This window comes from Rutidosis leptorrhynchoides, chromosome 1, assembly GCF_046630445.1.
Source record: "Rutidosis leptorrhynchoides isolate AG116_Rl617_1_P2 chromosome 1, CSIRO_AGI_Rlap_v1, whole genome shotgun sequence".
NCBI classification, from domain to species: domain Eukaryota; kingdom Viridiplantae; phylum Streptophyta; class Magnoliopsida; order Asterales; family Asteraceae; genus Rutidosis; species Rutidosis leptorrhynchoides.
In genome coordinates, this window is record NC_092333.1 from 675,216,888 (window position 1) to 675,241,062 (window position 24,175).

A 24,175-nucleotide genomic window follows, 5' to 3' on the forward strand; every position below is an offset into this window, starting at 1 on the left:
ATTCTCGCAAAAAGAGTATAAACGGTGTTGCGAACAGGTTCGCCGGTAAGCGGATCGAGTACTCCGACATTAGGCGGTAAGTTCTGCTCGTGGTATGGAGTACCTTCTTCATTTCTCCATAGGGTAAGTATTTCGCGAACCCATCCCCATTTTCTAAAGAAATCACGGTAGTTGATCGGTCGGTGCGGTCCCGTCACGCTGTCTTCGGAGTTGGAGGGACTTGGTCTATTCGAGGAGGCCATCTTACGTGTTCACAGAAAGTTATGAAATGATTCTTGGTATGAATTGAGGGTTAAATACTGGATGATACCTTCGTCTTCTCGCATACGTATATATAGTAAAAGGATTCCGTAATTTACGGAGGAAATTTCAAAAAACGCCAAATAAGATTCACTGTAGTAGATATGATAGGATATGATTTGTCTATACACCGTGTATGCAATAAATGCAAAAACACGTGTCAAGACGTAAGATTGATAAACATGTAATTTTCGACAAGAGTTGATAAGCAAAACTTTTGACATGCAGACACAGTCAAAGCCCAGACTTACGAATGCATCCTAACATCTATCAGTTAGACACATTAATGCAAGACCTGATTCGCTAAGACCAATGCTCTGATACCAACTGTGATGATCGCACCAAATCCATATGGACGAAAACGTCATTCATTGATTTCATTGCGAGGTATTTGACCTCTATATGATACGTTTTGTAAACATTGCATTCTTTTAAAAAGGCATACCATAAATGTATATTTAAATCAAAGGTTTTCGACATCTGATGATTTCTACATACAGACAATCACCGTATATAATAGTTTACAATAGTACTTCCGTTGACAATGCAGTTAAAATAAGGTACATGGTGATGACTTGGTGAATGCAACGTTTTCTTGAAAAATATGCCATGTAAGACTCCATGCATATAGCTTGTCTATCATATAAGCAAACAGCGGAAGGCTTCTAGGGAACCTGGGAATAAACATGCTAACAAGTGTCAACACAAAGGTTGGTGAGTTCATAGTTTTAGTATTGCGCATAATCTGTATATAAAAGTAGATCACAAGATTTCCGTTGTTTCATCCAGAAACGTTTATCAAAATGTTCTACGAAATTGAGCACCCTGTAACTAAACTTAACGTATATATATTTTATACCCTTTGTATAATCATCTTAATAATACACGCAAACTAACGTGTACGCTTCTCAAATAGCATACGTCTGTTAAAAGGCTAGCGCTCTAGCTCGGACGGGGATATCAAGCCCTATGGATCCATATACTACTACTCGCGCCCACCAGTTCTTATAACTGGCAGTTACTAGTTACCAAAGCTAAGGGATTTTCGGTTCAAACTCAGTGTAGAATTTAGTATGTACTTGTATCCATTGCGTTTAAAATAAAGTGCATGTATTCTCAGCCCAAAAATATAGATTGCAAAAGCAATTAAAAAGGGAGCAAATGAAACTCACCTTAGCAGCACATATAGTTGTTCATCGTATTGTGACCGAAACTCGGAATATCAAATAATCGTAGTTCTCAACCTAGAGAACATATGTTGGTCAATAAACATCTATCAAGCTAGGTCAGGTCATAGTGTATCACAATCCTAATGCTCGAGATCGACATACAAAAGTTATCCAAAGTCGTTTCAAAAGTCAATTTTGACAATAGTTTAACAAAACGAGACTTACCTTATATAAGGATTCATTTACTCGGTTGGTAATATTCAAAAATTTAATTTATCAATCTTATAAACAAGTTGTTTAAATCTTAATTGCAGATTCAAAAGCAATTCAAATTAACGTCAATCATAATTCAGTTGATCATATCTTTTAATCCGTTCATCGAAACTATTCGATATCTAAATGAAAAGTTATCGATTTTTCGCTAGCTTCCCAAAAACATGTATATCATATACCTTTTACCAGTAATATATGTATTTAATTTGTGATTGATTTTAAATAGTTTAACGACGAAATTTAGTATACAAGCATGTATAAATATATACACTCGAGCACTAGTATGTATACACTATTAATTTATAAAAGATAAAATATGAGTGCTTACGTATCAATATTGAGATTCAATATTATAGAAAAGTACGTAGACGTAACAGAGATGATAAACACTAGGTTTGATTCACAAATATACCCCCGAACATTACCCATAACCTCCTTGGCAATAACCCATTATTTCCTTAGCTCTAGCTTGCTCGAAAACTCGTTTTGAAATCATTTGGTCATCACTCTGTCGTAATATTTTATGTATAAATAATACTAATAATAATAATCATAGGATTATTAATAATAATATTAATTTTAATAATAATAATAATAATAATAATAATATAATAATAATAATAATAATAATAATAATAATAATAATAATAATAATAATATAAGTGGAGAGGATAGAGAAAAAGATGGATAAATTCGGCCAGAAACCTGGGCTATTTATAGAAGAATTCTGATTTCTGACCCCCATGCGATCGCATGGGTTTTGTGCCTATATGACATGCGATCGCATGGGTTTTGTGCCTATATGCCATGCGATCGCATGGCCCTCTGATCCAGCTCACAAACTTTTGTTTTCTTGTTTGTCGACATAATATTTAATTATATATATATATATATATATATATATAATTTAAATAATTAATTATATATTATATTAAATTCATGTGCATAGTTGACTTGTAATTTTTGTCCTGATAAGTCGTACGTCGTCACTCGACTTAAGTCCCCGTTCCGGTTTTTCGAACGCATTTTCGTACGCTGAGAAAACTAGTACTTTACATTTTGTGACACGTACCTTTGTCAAAAATTAGTCTTAAATTAATGTAAAATTAACCCACTCAAAGTGTAACTTAATCTTTTGAGTGTTTTGGTCATTTACTTTTATAAATCAAAGTTTCATTATTTAATCAAGTATATTCAAATCCAAAACGTTTTATATCTAGTTAAATATTATATTTAATCATATTATTAAATATATATTTTCAATATTGATAAACACGTTTTAAAATACACATCGCAAGTTATTCATGTATCCAATTCTAACAGTTAATATTCCTTATTATTGTATGTGTCCAAATTACGTTATTTAAACAAACAATTTACCATTTATTCCGGATACCGTTAAAATGAATGATTTCTCAAATCAACGTGGACCTCACCATAGAGACCCGTAATAATATCATAATCATTAAAAGACCTGATAAATATACTTTAATTCAATCGTTTAGCATTATCTTTTAACTCCATAGTTAAATATATCAATCAGATAATCAAACCAATTAGGTTAATGCACAGTATCATATACGCAACACTTTGATACGTTTTCAAGTTTTAGTATATACATATGTATCTATTTTCATATAATCGTTCGTGAATCGTTGAGAACAATCGAAGAGTATTTGAATAGTTCAAGAATTTTGAGATTTAACTTCATGAACTTTGTTTATCGTGTCGAAAACGTTAATCATATAAGATTAAGTTTAAATTTGGTCAGAATTTTCCGGGTCATCACAGAAGTCGTCTCCAGACGTGGAATACCAATCTCTATTATCTCTGATAGGGATGGCAGATTTATTTCAAGATTCTGGCAGACATTATAGCAAGCATTGGGAACTCGTCTAGACATGAATACTGCCTATCATCCACAAACTGATGGGCAGAGCGAAAGGACGATACAAACGCTTGAAGACATGCTACGAGCTTGTGTTATTGATTTTAGAAACAGTTGGGATCGACATCTACCGTTAGCAGAATTTTCCTACAACAACAGCTACCATTCAAGCATTGAGATGGCGCAGTTTGAAGCACTTTATGGTAGAAAGTGCAGGTCTCCGATTTGTTGGAGTGAAGTGGGGGATAGACAGATTACGGGTCCGGAGATAATATAAGAAACTACCGAGAAAATCATCCAAATTCAACAAAGATTGAAAACCGCCCAGAGTCGACAAAAGAGCTACGCGGACAGTAAAAGAAAAGATATAGAGTTTGAAATTGGAGAAATGGTCATGCTTAAGGTTTCACCTTGGAAAGGCGTTGTTCGATTTGGTAAACGGGGGAAACTAAATCCAAGGTACATTGGACCATTCAAGATTATAGATCGTGTCGGACCAGTAGCTTACCAACTGGAGCTACCTCAACAACTCGTGGCTGTACATAACACTTTCCACATCTCAAATTTGAAGAAATATTTTGCTAAAGAAGATCTCACTATTCCGTTGGACAAAATCCAAATCAATGAAAAACTTCAATTCATTGAAGAACCCGTCAAAATAATGGATCGTGAGGTTAAGAGACTTAAACAAAACAAGATACCGATTGTTAAGGTTCGATGGAATGCTCGTAGAGGACCCAAGTTCACCTGGGAGCGTGAAGATCAGATGAAGAAGAAATACCCGCATTTATTTCCAGAAGATACATCAACACCTCCAACTGCTTAAAATTTCGGGACGAAATTTATTTAACGGGTAGGTACTGTAGTGACCCGAACTTTTCCATGTTTATATATATATTAAATGAAATTGTTATTTACATGATTAAGTGTTTCCAACATGTTAAGCAATCAAACTTGTTAAGACTTGATTAATTGAAATAGGTTTCATATAGACAATTGACCACCCAAGTTGACCGGTGATTCACGAACGTTAAAACTTGTAAAAACTATACGATGACATATATATGGTTATATATATAGTTAACATGAGTTTATTATAAGTATGTATCTCATTAGGTATTTTAACAATGAGTTATATACATAAAAATGAGACTATTAATTTAAAAAACTCGAAAATGATATATATAACGATTATCGTTATAACAACGTCTTACTAGGTACATATGAATCATATTAAGATATTGATACACTTGGTTAATTATGTTAAATGATAAGTAAATATATTATTAAGTGTATTAACAATGAAATACATATGTAAAAAATAAGACTACTAACTTAATGATTTTGAAACGAGACATATATGTAACGATTATCGTTGTAACGGCATTTAACTGTTTATATATCATACTAAGATATATTATATATCATAATATCATGATAATATAACAATTTAACATCTCATTTGTTATAATAAACAATGGGTTAACAACATTCAACAAGATCGTTAACCTAAAGGTTTCAAAACAACATTTACATATAACGACTAACGATGACTTAACGACTCAGTTAAAATGTATATACATGTAGTGTTTTAATATGTATTCATACACTTTTGAAAGACTTCAAGACACTTATCAAAATACTTCTACTTAACAAAAATGCTTACAATTACATCCTCGTTCAGTTTCATCAACAATTCTACTCGTATGCACCCGTATTCGTACTCGTACAATACACAGCTTTTAGATGTATGTACTATTGGTATATACACTCCAATGATCAGCTCTTAGCAGCCCATGTGAGTCACCTAACACATGTGGGAACCATCATTTGGCAACTAGCATGAAATATCTCATAAAATTACAAAAATATGAGTAATCATTCATGACTTATTTACATGAAAACAAAATTACATATCCTTTATATCTAATCCATACACTAACGACCAAAAATACCTACAAACACTTTCATTCTTCAATTTTCTTCATCTAATTGATCTCTCTCAAGTTCTATCTTCAAGTTCTAAGTGTTCTTCATAAATTCCAAAAGTTCTAGTTTCATAAAATCAAGAATACTTCCAAGATTGCAAGTTTACTTCCAAGTTTTCTAAATCCATTCCAAGTAATCATCCAAGATCAAGAAACCTTTGTTACTTACAGTAGGTTATCTTTCTAATACAAGGTAATAATCATATTCAAGCTTTAATTCAATTTCTATAACTATAACAATCTTATTTCGAGTGGAAATCTTACTTGAAATTGTTTTCGTGTCATGATTCTGCTTCAAGAACTTTCAAGCCATTCAAGGATCCTTTGAAGCTAGATTTATTTTTCTCATTTCCAGTAGGTTTATCCAAGGAACTTGAGGTAGTAATGATGTTCATAACATCATTCAATTCATACATATAAAGCTATCTTATTCGAAGGTTTAAACTTGTAATCACTAGAACATAGTTTAGTTAATTCTAAACTTGTTCGCAAATAAAAGTTAATCCTTCTAACTTGACTTTTAAAATCAACTAAACACATGTTATATATCTATATGATATGCTAACTTAATGATTTAAAACCTGGAAACACGAAAAACACCGTAAAACCGGATTTACGTCGTCGTAGTAACACCGCGGGCTGTTTTGGGTTAGTTAATTAAAAACTATGATAAACTTTGATTTAAAAGTTGTTATTCTGGGAAAATGATTTTTATTATGAACATGAAACTATATCCAAAAATTATGGTTAATATAACAACCCAGAAATTTCCGACTAAATTTAAACCTAACTTTGACTAGTTTCGACGACTCACGAACAATTATTTGTAAATAATTACGCATTACTTTGATATATTAATATTATTATTTTTATTCTTATTTATCATTAATAATATTATTATTATTAATATAATTATTATTAATTAGTATTATTAATATGATTATTAATTATTCATATCAATTAAAAATAAAAATAAAATAAAAAGTCAAATAAAGAGTACTATAATTATTATTAGTGCTTTATTAAAAGTATTATTATTTATAAATATATTTATATTTAATTATTAATATATATATATATATTAAATATTAATTAAAATTTAAAAAAAAAATTAAAAGTCAAAAGAAGTGTACACCAACTGCTTTATTTTTTTATATATAATATGATTCACGTTTTTTTTTGTTTTTTTTATTTATTTTATTTTTCTGTTCTTAATTGACTAATTGTATATGTGATCCTTTTTCAATTCTATAAATCAAACGATCTTTATCTATTATTCACACAATCACTCAATTATTCATCTCCATTATCAATTACACCTTGTGTACTGAAACTTAACAGAAATAATTTTTTTTTCTCGTATACCTCTGTACTTGAACTCAAATTGCAAAGGCTCGATTTTATACTGTTTTTCAAAATCTAGAAATGTAGTTGTGTTAGGATTCGTCTATTCAAACTTCCTGTAAAATCCTAAGTTCCAATTCCTCATAACGAATCCAAATTTTGAAGTCAAACTTTTGGTTTTTAAAAGTCAAACTTTGTTCATCAATCGAATTCGTGTTATCCGTTTCGATTCAAGTTAAATTGACGATTTGGAATGTTTCCACGAATGTTTTCTAAACTATTTCATGTTATAATCATAGTCTGATACGTGATCAAAATCGAAAATCAATTTTTTTTTAAAAGTTGCGAGCTTCAGCAGCAACATTTTTTTCTTCTTCTTTTTTTGTTGTTAATCCTCTCAAACTGTGACGACCCGGAAATTTCCGACTAAATTTAAACTTTATCTTTATATTATTCTGACACGATAAGCAATGTTTGTTAAGTTAAATCTCAAGGATTTTAAACTATGTTTATACATTCATTTAAACTCGACCAAATTCCAATGATTCACGAACCATTAAATGAACATATATGAATATGTATGTATATGTGTATATGTTATAAATTGAAAATGTCAACAAAGTATTTAAACGTATAATGCTTTATATGAACGTATTTGTTTCAATATGATTATCGATGAAATTAAAAAAATATATATTAAATGATTGAATTATCAGAAACATTGAATTATGATTACAAGTCTCTTTGAGAGGTCCACTATAATTTGAGAAAATCTATTCCTCTTAACGATATTCGGAATAATTTGTAAAGCTATTTATAAATAAAAATAAAAAGTGTCATTTATGAAAGTTAGACAAAAGCTAGTGGAGAATTGGTTTCCATAATATTCTATTAATCTATTTTCAAACGTACAAAAACGTTTTCAGTTTAAAAAGAACTTTATTATTAAAACGTATATAAGTTTTATAAATATCTAGAATCACTTTTGACAACTCATTACTTAACCAGTATAATAAATATAACGATATTTATATTTTATTTCATTAAATATATATAACGATTTAAATTAATATTATATATATTTATACGCGTATTATACATACATAGTTTTTATACTTTTACTGTACTTTAACTTTACCTTTACTTTACTTTTACTTTACTTTAACTTTAATAATTCACTTTAATAATTCATACTTTAATAATTCACTTTAATAATTCATATTTTAATAATTCACTTTAATAATTCATACTTTAATAATTCACTTTAATAATTCATACTTTAATAATTCACTTTAATAATTCATACTTTAATAATTCACTTTAATAATTCATACTTTAATAATTCACTTTAATAATTCAAAAATCTATTATAAATAGAATTCAATTGGTTTCATTATTTCATAGAAACTTGAAAATATATTTCTCTAAACTCTCCCAATCGATTTACATATATATATATATATATATATATATATATATATATATATATATATATATATATATATATATATATATATATATATATATATATATATATATATATATATATATATATATATATATATATATATATATATTTGCTCTGTATTATTTCAAGATATTATTAGTATACATAAAATATTATGACGGAGTGATGTCCGAGTGATTTCAAAATAGTTTTTTTGAATGAGTCGAAGCTAAGGAAATTATGGGTTATAGCTATGGAGGTGATGGGTATGGTTCATGGGTATGCTCGTGAGGTCAATCTAGTGTTTATCATCTCCGTTGCGTCTACGTACTTTCCTGCAATATTGAATCTCAATATTGATACGTGAGCACTCATAACTTAACTTTTATATATCAATAGTGTATCCCTGACTAGTGCTCGAGTATATAGGATTATGCATGCTTGTACATTCGATATTGTCCTTAGATAGGTTTGTTGAATCCTGAATTAGATACATATGCTACTGAGATAGGGTATATGATATGCATGTCATTGGAAAGCTAGCGAAAAATTAAGAACTTTTCATTTAGATATCGAATGGTTTCGATGAACGGATTTGAAGTTATAGTCAACTGAATTTTAGTATTATTGTTAAAATGATTATTATTACTATCGTCGTTATTATTTTAATAGAAATATCATTGTTATTATAAAATATCATTATTACTATTATGTTAGTATTATCATTTTATCATAATAACATTTTTAGTAAATATAAATATTGTTATTTTTTTATAGAATAATAATAATTATTATTACAAAATAATACAACTTTTACTTATTATTATTATGATCAATATTATTTTATCAAATAAATAGGGGATACAAAGATATTTTTCACCACGCGTAATATAATTACATTAATAATACATACCACTATAGTTTTACGATATTAAGTGAACTTTATAAATTTTACTACTTAAGATATATAAAAGTATATTTTATCATATATAAACGTTAATATAAATTTTTATTAATAAATGACTTTTATTATTATAAAATCTAATAAATATATTTAAATATATAAAACGACTATAGTTAAGTTATATAATAAACACGTATAAATTTTAGAAGTCATTTTGGGTCAAGTTGACTTTTGTTGACTTTTGCATATTAGTCTCGAGCATTAGGATTGTGGTACACTATGACTTGACCAAAAAATGTTAGACAAATATTGACCAACATATAAATATATATAATTAATATAGGTTCGTGAATCCGAGACCAACCTTGCACTTGTTAAATGACGTTATATGTATTTTTACTACGAAATACAGTATGGTGAGTTTCATTTGCTCCCTTTTACATATATTTTTGGGACTGAGAATACATGCGCTGTTTTTTATAAATGTTTTACGAAATAGGCACAAGTACTAAAACTAATTCTACGTGGGTTTAAACCAGAAATATACCCTTAGCTTGGTAATATTAAACTACTTGTCTATGTACGGTAGGCGCGAATCCTAAAGATAGATCTATTGGGCCTGACAAACCCCATCCTGACTATGGGATGCTTTAGTACTTCGAGGTTATTTTAAACACACATGATCTGGTGTACTTCAGAGGGTAAAACATGAACGTTAAGGCTTGTTACCGGGTGCCTACAATTTATAGAATACTTTTATACACTTACGAGTGTACATATATGTATAAACAGAAATCTTGTGGTCTATTAATATATTGAAATGATTGTTATGATAAACCTATGAACTCACCAACCTTTTAGTTGACACTTTAAAGCATGTTTATTCTCAGGTATTAAAGAAATCTTCCGCTGTGCATTAGCTCATTTTAAGGATATTACTTGGAGTCATTCATGGCATATTTTGAAAGACGTTGCATTCGAGTCATTGAGTTCATCAAGATTATTATTATGTCAATTATAGTTGGATGTATTATGAAATGGTGTGCATTCCGTCAACTTTCGTTGTAAAGAAAGTTTGTCTTTTAAAAACGAATACAATGTTTGTAAAATGTATCATATAGAGGTCAAAATACCTCGCGATGTAATCAACTATTGTGAATCGTTTATAATGTATATGAACGGGTCCTTTCAGTTGGTATCAGAGCTGGTTTAATGCCGTTTATTAGCGGGTTAATCGTAGAGGGGGTTCTCACAGTGTTACCTGTGACGAAGCATTGACTCTTACTCCTCGCAGTCCCTATTAGGGTTGGCTGTACTGCCGAGAGGCAGGCCGTAAAATCAGTGTCTGAGGTACGCTCAGTGGTCACAGGCGGTTAGCTGAGAAGGCACTGAGTGGGATGCGTCCCCAACTTTCAGTTGGTATCAGAGCGGTGGTCTTAACGAACCAGGTCTGCATTAGTGTGTCTAACTGATAGTCGTTAGGATGCATTAGTGAGCCTAGACTTCGACCGTGTCTGCATGTCAAAAGTTTTGCTTATCATTTTTGTCGGAAATTGCCTGCTTATCATTCTTAGTCTAGACACGTCTTACTGCATTGATTGCATGAATAGTGTATAGAAAAAATTCATATCTTAGCGTATCTGCTAATCCATATCTTAGCGTATCTGTTACTGTAAACTTTGCCTGACATATCCCGTAATCTCCTCCGTAATCTACGAAATCTTTTGCGGTATATATATAGATATTCTATGTAATTAGAATACCACCCAATAGCCGAAAAATCATTTTATATCGAAAAATCCTTTATTCAATCGAATGAAATAGAATTCGTCATTAGTTCAAGTCCCTCGAATTTCGATATGGAATCCCACTCAAACTCCGAAAGCAGTGTGACCGGAATGGATCAACCAATTAGCCATCATCTATTCTGGATGAATTTGGGATAGGTTCGTAGCCTCCTCAATAATTGGAGACAAGAAGAAGGTGATCCCTTCCATCCACCACATTGCCCTCTTGGCGATGAACCTGAAGCATTTACCGGTGAACCGGTCCGAAACACCATTTTCTCTCTCATTTCCAGAGTATCTCATCACGATTATATACAACATCAAATTCTAGATTTTATTTATCCGCTCGTCCGAACCAACAATCACCCTGGTGTAATAGAAGAAGTCAACGAGCTTCGCGCTCGAGTAGTGGCTTTAGAGAATATGGTGCAAGGGTTACAAACACCAATAAATAACGAAGTATTAATTCATAATTTCAATTTTATTGAATAAATACTCCGTAAAAGTTATGTAATTTCTAAAGTCTTTAGGGATTATTCAGTTCTAGTTTCAACTGTAAATCAAATGAGTTTAATTTAATATTAACTCATTAAATCTATGTTACATCTGAAGAAAATATGCACATATATATTTTCATAAAGACTGTAATAAAATTCTGTTGTACAAAATATTAATTGTGAAATTTTTTTTTAACGGGTAGGTAATACCCGAGAGATATATAAATTCTCAATTAATATGTTACATTTTTTGAATCTGATTAAGCAAATCATCAACTATACTCCCAAAATCTCACAACAATATACATTCTTGTATAGAAATCACAACAACCATTCTCACCCAAATTTGATTACGCATTCTGATTTTGACAAATCAAAATCCAAGTCATGATTTAACAGAAGACATCACTCTTAGATTCCTACATCTTTCAAAGCTATACTTTGACTTCAAAACTATGTTAGAACATCATATGTATATTAACGATTACAAACTGTGTTCAAACTCTCCGAAGTTTTCGAAGACACTTCAAACAATGAACAATCGAGATGATGATCCAACCACATATTACCCACATTTATGTACCTAAAAAGCTCTCGAAGCTAAAGTCATAGTTCTACGCGTATCCATGTCAGACCCTTTGGCATTTATTAGCTAAAATGACTTTTCAATTCCTTTTCAAAGTAGACAGTTTTGTCACAGCTCCAGCAAGTCAACTTCAACTTTTCAGTCGGACTAGTCTTATTATAACCTCGATAGATACGTTGCCCTTTCGTCATCGTTACTGGGGACCTTTCATATCTCGCCACCTTAGCAATAAACTTACCAACAACTTCAATTATCTTTGACTTTTCGAAAAATCATTATATTTATTGAAATCACATCATTTACTCATTCGCATCTTGTAACGAGAATTGTCATACGAATCATCGGAAAACAGTAACCAGTATTTTGAAATCTCGCAGCATGTCTACGCCAACAGTTATATGTGTACGTAAAACATCTATCTCCTGGACTTACATACTTTGAATGTGAAGTTCTAAAAAATATTTTGAACTGCAAACTAGTTCTTGAAATGCTGACAAAGCATCAAAAACTGTAAAAGATCTTAACAGTAAAAAGTTTGATGACAAAGAATAGTAAGGTGGTAAAGCTGAGAAAAAGAGAAGGTTTGGAACTGGAAAACGGATTGAACAGACTATGAAGGAGGCTGTGGACAAATCACAAAGACTAAATCTGCCTTCAAAGAATCCAAATGATTCAGTGCCTGCTAAAGTCATTAACGAATACCTTACTCTTTATTCTAAACCTTTACAAACAAATCTTCATCATCATCCATCAATATTAGAAATTCTAAGATATTATCATATCTTTCATTATAAATATCCGCGATATTTTTGAAGATATTTTCACAACTAATCTTATCTGAAGTCATTTATCTCTTTGCGCTATCAGTGTTACATCATATAAGAAACTATTAGTTTCTATATTCTATAAACTTTCGAGTTTAAATTATGAATGTTTTGAAGTAATGTTGGGAACTGAAGCATGAGTTATTATAATATAATGACACTTGATCAACGTGATTATATTACAGTAAGTCATGCTGAGTTTCTAATGGGACATGACGATTCACAGACCATGCCGTCATCATGTTCCATGTTACACGACTCTTGTATTCTATTTAATCTCTAAAAATATCAAGAATATATTTTCTTGATGATTCGGTCTTTTCAGGGTATTCTGGTAAATTAACAAATCAAGATCGTTCCATTACCATTTCCTTCTTAGAACATTAACTATGTTCATTCTGAAATTCATATCTGCGAATACTGGACCATTACAAACGTTGCTTAATCGCAAGAAGAAGAAACGAAAGGAAAAAACTCCAAAATAGAAATTGGAGTATAAATCGCAGCAAATAGAAGGGAGCATTAACTGTGGATGTCAATGATTATAGAAGACAAAAGCAGGGGCTTTGAAATATAAGGGAAGATATAAAACCCAACAACCACCCAAAAATTATAAACCGTATATATCGATGCATATAGCAATATAAAGACACGGAAGAACTAAAAACACTATAAAACTGAGAGTATAGTAGAAGTAAATAGATTCTTTCGGAGACAGATGAAAAAGAAGAACGACAGATATGAAAGTGAGGAGTATATCGAGAATCAGTACTGGATGAAGCATATTGACAAATACTTTAAAATATGAGTTGAGGGAGAAAGAATAGAAGGTGTGAGTTGTAAGGAAACGAAGGAGGTGGATTTATAGTGAAATACCCGATAGAGAAATCAAGATGGATTATCGTATTAATTCGAAGAAAATCATAATCTCCTTAATCACCGAAGCATCAAATCCAACATAGATTACAAATATTTTCTTTAAATTCGGAGATCAATTGTGATGATGTCAAAAGATATGACGAATCACTATAATCTTATTTCCTTCATTTATGATAACTTCCCTCATAAGCTTTGAGTAATCGAATTATTTTATCCATACTTCTTAGACATGATAAAACTTCATAATCGTCATAATAACATTCTCATTGTTAGCCATAACGACCTCTATCAAATTTCGGGGACGAAATTTCTTAAACGGGTAGGTACTGTGACGACCCGAAAATTTCCGACTAAATTTAAACTTTATCTTTATATTATTCTGACACGATAAGCAATGTTTGTTAAGTTAAATCTCAAGGATTTTAAACTATGTTTATACATTCATTTAAACCTCGACCAAATTCCAATGATTCACGAACCATTAAATGAACATATATGAATATGTATGTATATGTGTATATGTTATAAATTGAAAATGTCAACAAAGTATTTAAACGTATAATGCTTTATATGAACGTATTTATTTCAATATGATTATCGACGAAATTAAAAAAATATATATATTAAATGATTGAATTATCAGAAACATTGAATTATGATTACAAGTCTCTGTTGAGAGGTCCACTATAATTTGAGAAAATTTATTCCTCTTAACGATATTCGGAATAATTTGTAAAGCTATTTATAAATAAAAATAAAAAGTGTCATTTGCGAAAGTTAGACAAAAGCTAGTGGAGAATTGGTTTCCATAATATTCTATTAATCTATTTTCAAACGTACAAAAACGTTTTCAGTTTAAAAAGAACTTTATTATTAAAACGTATATAACTTTTATAAATATCTAGAATCACTTTTGACAACTCATTACTTAACCAGTATAATAAATATAACGATATTTATATTTTATTTCATTAAATATATATAACGATTTAAATTAATATTATATATATTTATACGCGTATTATACATACATAGTTTTTATACTTTTACTATACTTTAACTTTACCTTTACTTTACTTTTACTTTACTTTAACTTTAATAATTCACTTTAATAATTCATACTTTAATAATTCACTTTAATAATTCATACTTTAATAATTCATACTTTAATAATTCACTTTAATAATTCATACTTTAATAATTCACTTTAATAATTCATACTTTAATAATTCACTTTAATAATTCATACTTTAATAATTCACTTTAATAATTCATACTTTAATAATTCACTTTAATAATTCATACTTTAATAATTCACTTTAATAATTCAAAAATCTATTATAAATAGAATTCAATAGGTTTCATTATTTCATAGAAACTTGAAAATATATTTCTCTAAACTCTCTCAATCGATTTACATATATATATATATATATATATATATATATATATATATATATATATATATATATATATATATATATATATATATATATATATATATATATATATATATATATTGCTCTGTATTATTTCAAGATATTATTAGTATACATAAAATATTACGACGGAGTGATGTCCGAGTGATTTCAAAATAGTTTTTTTGAATGAGTCGAAGCTAAGGAAATTATGGGTTATAGCTATGGAGGTGATGGGTATGGTTCATGGGTATGCTCATGAGGTCAATCTAGTGTTTATCATCTCCGTTGCGTCTACGTACTTTCCTGCAATATTGAATCTCAATATTGATACGTGAGCACTCATAACTTAACTTTTATATATCAATAGTGTATCCCTGACTAGTGCTCGAGTATATAGGATTATGCATGCTTGTACATTCGATATTATCCTTAGATAGGTTTGTTGAATCCTGAATTAGATACATATGCTACTGAGATAGGGTATATGATATGCATGTCATTGGAAAGCTAGCGAAAAATTAAGAACTTTTCATTTAGATATCGAATGGTTTCGATGAACGGATTTGAAGTTATAGTCAACTGAATTTTAGTATTATTGTTAAAATGATTATTATTACTATCGTCGTTATTATTTTAATAGAAATATCATTGTTATTATAAAATATCATTATTACTATTATGTTAGTATTATCATTTTTTCATAATAACATTTTTAGTAAATATAAATATTGTTATTTTTTTATAGAATAATAATAATTATTATTACAAAATAATACAACTTTTACTTATTATTATTATGATCAATATTATTTTATCAAATAAATAGGGGATACAAAGATATTTTTCACCACGCGTAATATAATTACATTAATAATACATACCACTATAGTTTTACGATATTAAGTGAACTTTATAAATTTTACTACTTAAGATATATAAAAGTATATTTTATCATATATAAACGTTAATATAAATTTTTATTAATAAATGACTTTTATTATTATAAAATCTAATAAATATATTTAAATATATAAAACGACTATAGTTAAGTTATATAATAAACACGTATAAATTTTAGAAGTCATTTTGGGTCAAGTTGACTTTTGTTGACTTTTGCATATTAGTCTCGAGCATTAGGATTGTGGTACACTATGACTTGACCAAAAATTGTTAGACAAATATTGACCAACATATAAATATATATAATTAATATAGGTTCGTGAATCCGAGACCAACCTTGCACTTGTTAAATGACGTTATATGTATTTTTACTACGAAATACAGTATGGTGAGTTTCATTTGCTCCCTTTTACATATATTTTTGGGACTGAGAATACATGCGCTGTTTTTTATAAATGTTTTACGAAATAGGCACAAGTACTAAAACTAATTCTACGTGGGTTTAAACCAGAAATATACCCTTAGCTTGGTAACATTAAACTACTTGTCTATGTACGGTAGGCGCGAATCCTAAAGATAGATCTATTGGGCCTGACAAACCCCATCCTGACTATGGGATGCTTTAGTACTTCGAGGTTATTTTAAACACACATGATCTGGTGTACTTCAGAGGGTAAAACATGAACGTTAAGGCTTGTTACCGGGTGCCTACAATTTATAGAATACTTTTCTACACTTACGAGTGTACATATATTTATAAACAGAAATCTTGTGGTCTATTAATATATTGAAATGATTGTTATGATAAACCTATGAACTCACCAACCTTTTAGTTGACACTTTAAAGCATGTTTATTCTCAGGTATTAAAGAAATCTTCCGCTGTGCATTAGCTCATTTTAAGGATATTACTTGGAGTCATTCATGGCATATTTTGAAAGACGTTGCATTCGAGTCATTGAGTTCATCAAGATTATTATTATGTCAATTATAGTTGGATGTATTATGAAATGGTGTGCATTCCGTCAACTTTCGTTGTAAATAAAGTTTGTCTTTTAAAAACGAATGCAATGTTTGTAAAATGTATCATATAGAGGTCAAAATACCTCGCGATGTAATCAACTATTGTGAATCGTTTATAATGTATATGAACGGGTCCTTTCACAAACTAAATGATTTCTGTTTCATTTATACATTTTTAAAAACAAACAAAGTATAGTTTCATTAAGAATTTAAAAAAAAAAACTATCAACTAGTTGTTTTGTGAAGAAGATGAAGTAGAGATACGGGTTATAATTAAATGGATTATGTTTAAATCAAAAAAGAAAGGATGTAGGGGTGGTTAAGGGTGTTTGTGTGTGTGCGTGAGGTCTCGGGTTCAATCCTGGTTCGTGGTTTTTTTTTTTAAAAAGGGCTTTCTAAGGTATTTTTCAATTATTATTATTATTGTTACTATCATTATTATTACAAGTATTATCATTTAAAAATTATTAGTATTATCAAATATTATTATTATTATTATTATTAGTAGTATTATTGTATTATTACTAATTTTATCATTTTAAATATTATTATCATTATTAAAATCATGATTATGATTATTATTATTATGAAAATAACAAAATTTATTAATATTAGTATTAGTATCATTTTATAATTAATAATACTATTATTATCATTTTTAACATAAGTATAATTATTATTATTAGTATTGTTATTATTAAAATTATTATCGTTATTAACATTTTTACAAAAGTTAACATTTTTGCTATCATCAAAACTATATTATTATTATTATTTTTAAAACCTTATTATGATTATTATCAATTTTACTACTAGTATTATTATTGTTATTACAAAATAATACAACTCTTTATTCATTATCATTATCAAAGTCATTTTATCAAACAAATACTTATACATAGAATATGTAAATATAAGTATATATATAGAAATATATAACAAATGAAATAATATATAAACTTATTCGATTACAAGTATATGTGTTAATATATATACTTGATATAGGTTCGTGAATCCGAGGTCAACACAACTCTGCACTTGTTCAGTGCCATCCTATGCATATTTACTACAAACTATCGTATCATATCGTGAGTTTCATTTGCTCCCTTTTTATCTATATTTTTGGGCTGAGAATACATGTGCAACTTTTATAACTGTTTTACATTTAGATACAAGTACTCAAACTTTTATGCTATATACATGCTTTGTCATGCTAAATCCCTGCCGTAATATCGTTAATTGCTGAGGTATAAGATGCAAGCTTAGTTATTGTGAGTAGCGCTACTGAGAGTGACGTCTCTAGTCAGTTGACCGTTGGTCTTTGACTACATAATAATGATTCAACGACATGAATAACAAGTGTCACAGGGTAACTTTTGTTTAGTCGCGATATTACAAACTACAGCATTACTTTTAGATTGATATTTCTATATCAGTCAACTCTAAACTAAATCTTGTGCTCTAACACTATTATTGAAATCATTATTTATGATAAACCTATTAACTCACCAACCTTTTGGTTGACACTCTTTAGCATGTTTATTCTCAGGTACTTATATATTATGCTTCCGCTGTGTATTTGCTAATTGAAAGCAACATTTCAACGAGTCATTCATAGATAATTGGAAGGACTTACATTTGCTAAATTGATGATGATTGCTTGCTATGCTTGGAGTCTTCATTACATATCATATCAATTAAAGACATTTAAAGCATTGTTTATTAAATACAATGTAATCTATTTATCTTCCGCTGCAAAACTCAATAAAACGTCTCATATAGAGTCGTTCTCATTTATACAACTGTGATTTGATATAATTAGTCACAAATACCCCAGGCCCTATTTGGGGGTGTGACAGATTGGTATCAGAGCAGTACTGTTGTAGAGAACCAGGATTGCATTTTAAGTGTGCCTTATACAATTAGGTACCTTAGCAATGTAGGACTACAACTTTCCTTGACTATAGTGCCTTTAAATGTTGCCTTTAATTGTTAAATGCTACACTATACTTTAGAAACTTTACTTATCTTAGAATGTCAAGCCAATCTAAGAAGTCAGTTCACTTTTCTAAGTACTATCCAATTACGCCCCCGCGTTTAAATGCGACACTATGATTTCTGAAATTCTTGACATTCCTAAGTCATCTATCATGGTTTGTGTATTACATATGTATTACATGAAATATTATCCATGAATTTTGAAACTCTTATATTTATTACTATTCATACTCAAACGTATATAACTCCCTGTTATATCACGTACCTATATGCCTTATGCCTTTATGCATCGGTTTGCGAACCAGAAAATGTCATTGAGTTATCGAGAATCTCAAAGACATTATAATGTCATCACTATTCATATTCATTACTTTCTTTGTTTTCTTGTTGTTTTGATCATTGAATTTTCCTGACGGATGACGTCTACGAAACTATAGAATAGAAAGCGTTTGGATTACTGATTTAAAGGATCCTATAGCTCAAGCCCCTGGACCTGAATAGGTCATTACGAATTGAAAATCTTTAATCAAAAGATTATCAGATTACATACTTATCATCTAGACACGTCATACTGCCATTATTAGAGTATAGACACATCATATCTTATTATATCTTATCGTATCTATCCCAATAATCTTTGTCTAACACTTCTCCTAAATTTCCTCCGTAAATTACGGAAATCTTTTTGCTACATATACATATTCAAGGAGATGAATATATCATCCAGTATTCAACACTAATCTCATATCAAGTCCTAATTCAAATCACATAATATGGATTTCTCAACTGATTCCTCGAGCTCCAATGGCAGCGTAACCGGAACAAACGAACCAATCAGCCATCATATATTTTGGATGAATTGGGGATAGGTTCGTAGTAAACTTAATCAATGGAGACAAGAAGAAGGTAATCCCTTCCATCAACCGAATTCACCTCTTGGTGAAGAACCTGATGTAGAGACCCGTCCTAATCCATCCGGACGAAGTCCATATCGATTATAAACGATTCACAACAGTTGATTACATCGCGAGGTACTTGACCTCTATATGATACATTTTACAAACATTGCATTCGTTTTTGAAAAGACAATCTTTCATTTCATCAAAAGTTGATAACATGCATACCATTTCGTAATATATCTTACTATAATTGACTTAATAATAATCTTGATGAATTCAATGACTCGAATGCAACGTCTTTTGAAATATGTCATGAATGACTCCAAGTAATATCTCTAAGATGAGCAAATGCACAGTGGAAGATTTCTTTCATACCTGAGAATAAACATGCTTTAAAGTGTCAACCAAAAGGTTGGTGAGTTCATTAGTTTAACATAAATAATCATTTCATAATTTTAATATACCACAAGATTTCATATTTCCATTTCTCATAATCAAACGTCCCATGCATAGAGACAAAAATCATTCATATGGATTGAACACCTGGTAATCGACATTCACAATATGCATATAAGAATATCCCCATCATTCCGGGATCCTCCTTCGGACATGATATAAATTTCGAAGTACTAAAGCATCCGATACTTTGGATGGGGCTTGTTGGGCCCGATAGATCTATCTTTAGAGTTCGCGTCAATTAGGGTGTCTGTTCCCTAATTCTTAGATTACCAGACTTAATAAAAAGGGGCATATTCGATTCGATAATCCAACCATAGAATGTAGTTTCGATTACTTGTGTCCATCTCGTAAAACAGTTATAAAAACAGCGCATGTATTCTCAGTCCCAAAAATATATATTGCAAAAGCATTTAAAAAGGGATTAATGAAACTCACAGTACTGTATTTTGTAGTAAAAATACATATGACGACTTTGAACAATGCAGGGTTGACCTCGGATTCACGAACCTATATCATTCGTATATATACATCAAAATATATACTTGTAATCGAACAATTTCATATCTTATAACCTTATATATTATATATTTTGTTTATATATATATATTTGAAAATGATTATTATTTATATAGTTATATTAATATGTCTATATCTGGAAAATACCTAATTTGTTGTATATAAGTTTTTATAAGGTTAATATGCTTTATATATAGCTATATGATTTATTAATATAATTGTAGTATGTATAATAAGTATATTTTTATATTCAAATTATTTATTTGTTTAAAAAAAATGATGGTTTTGATATTAACGTTTTACTAAGAATAATAATAATGCTAATAATAACTTCATTAAAAATGATAATTTTAATAATAGTAATGATATTGTTAATAATGATACTTTTTTTCTAATTATAAGATTAATAATACTAATAGTTACCAAAAGTGATACTAGTACTAATATTAATGAGAAAAATAATAATTTGTATTATTTTCCATAATAATAATAATAACCCTAGTCATAATAATATTAATATATACATTAGTAACAATAGTCATAATACATAAATGATAAGATTAACCATAATCAACGTATTAGTAATGTTTATAAAAATAATAATAATACTTTTTATGATAATTATAATTATGATAATATTAATAATTGTGATAATTATAATTCTAAAACTAATACTAATTATAATAATTATAACTATAAATATGGTAATAATTATAATCATAATATGAATCATAATCATAATAATCATAATAACAAGAATAATACCAACAATAATAATGATAACATTTATAACAACAACAACAACAATAACTATAATAATAATAATAATAATAATAATAATAATAATAATAATAATAATAATAATAATGAAATATGTATACCCTTTCAAAAAGCATCCTAAAAAGAATAGTCGCAAACGAGACTCGAACCCATGACCTCTTGGACAGTTACCAACAACTCATACCATCTCTTTGTTACTACTTTTCTAATTCATGATACTGACTTAATACTTATAATCCAAAAACTGTTAATATCCAAGCCTTTGTTCCAGCCCAAACGAAATACACCTTCGGCCCAATCATACAATCTCGGCCCAACATGTTGCTCCAGCCCAATAGCATGTTGATTGCTGTTAGGTAAATAAAAAAAAATAAACTGTTGCAAGCAAGGATCGAACACAAGACCTCCTGTTTCCCAAACACTCACCCTTACCAACTGATCTGTATCTGTTTTCTCTGAATTATACTGATTTTATTCGTATTTAACCTTGCCTTTCTGTTTTCCTTTTATATTTACAGATCACAACGACTAAGAACTAATCCCAGTATCAAAATAGAGTATGACTTCTTTATTATTCAATTTAATTATAAACCACTTGTAACTGTAATTCTAATTAATAGATACAAAGAAAGAAAAAAAAAAAAAAAAAAATAACAGCCCAGTAGCTGTGGTCGTCGAACATCATGAACAAAAAAAAAAAAAATATGATTTTTGAAATTGGAACGTTTTGAGACCTTGATATCTTCTTGAAATATTTTCCAAATTATCATAAGAACACACTAGTATCATCAATTGAACATAAATTATAACAGATTACACCAATTCGTTTGAAGTCAATTGTTTGACTTTTTAAAACCAAAATTTTTGACTCAAAAATTCACAATCAATTTAATGAATTGGAACTTCAAATTTTGTATATAGTTAGAGTATGAGATTTCTAACAACACTGCATTTAAGGATTTTGAATTACAATTCGAATTTGAGTATTTGCTTTTTCAAGGTTCAAGAACATAAACTAAAAATCAAATTTCAAATTCTAGGTTGTTTTAGATGAAAATTATAATATGAAAACAGTTTTAACTCAATGTTGTAAACTTTCTGTATCCTCAGTTAAACTTAAAACATAAAGATGAATTCGAATTTTACCTTAAACGATTCAGTTGACTTTTTGATTCAAAATTTTGACTTCAAAAATTCGAATTCAATTCGATAAGTTGAAGTCTGAATCTTTCCAGATAGTTTAAGTAAATGGTTTCTAACAACTATGCATTGCTAGATTTTTAATTCTGTTACGAAATCGAGTGTTGATGATTTTGACTCAAGAACAGGGAGTTTAAAAAAAAAAAAAAAACACACAGATAGAACATGATTTAATTGACGTAGAGATGCAGGATTAATTTCTTGAATGAGCTGTTATACACTCCAACCTACTCTCGACATATAATCACAGGCAAATAGAATTAAGAAGAAAAAGTTAAAAAAAGCACATCAGATAAAAATAATAGACTTTGTTCTTATTATACACAATAATATCTAAATATAAATACAATAATAATAATAATCCTATTAATAATAATAATTAATAATAATACTGATAATAATATTTATTGGTAATAATGCTCATGGTAATATTAATAATAATATTAATATTGATAAAGATAATAATAATAATGATAAGGATAATGATAAAAGTAAATAAAATAATAATAGTAATAATAAAATGATGATCTTTAGTAATAATCATAATAATTAAAAAAAAAGTTTATAGTTTTAAATATTCTTATAATAAGATTTATATTTTTCATCTTTATTTTGTTAATCATAAATTTTTAATTATATCTATAACAATATCGATAATAATAATATTATCAAATAATACTAAAATAATTTATAATAATAATACTAATTATTAATGATAATGGTAATAATATCTAATAATAATGTTATTATTAATCATAAACACTAAAGTATAATTTTATTATTAGTTATAATGATATTAACCTTGATACTTATAATATTAATAATAACAATAACATAACAAATCAAATGTATAAATTTTATGTTATAATTTTTAGTAATATTTAATGGTACTGAGATTAAATAATAATATATATAATAATAATATAACAACTAGAATTAACTTGTAATTACATATAATATATTACCAATTCATTATACTATATCTATACACACATAGATGTTCGTGAATCATTAGGGATAGTCAAAGGTTCAAATACATTCATGAAAAATAGTTCACATATTTTGGAACTCGGTTCAATAGAATTTGCTTATCG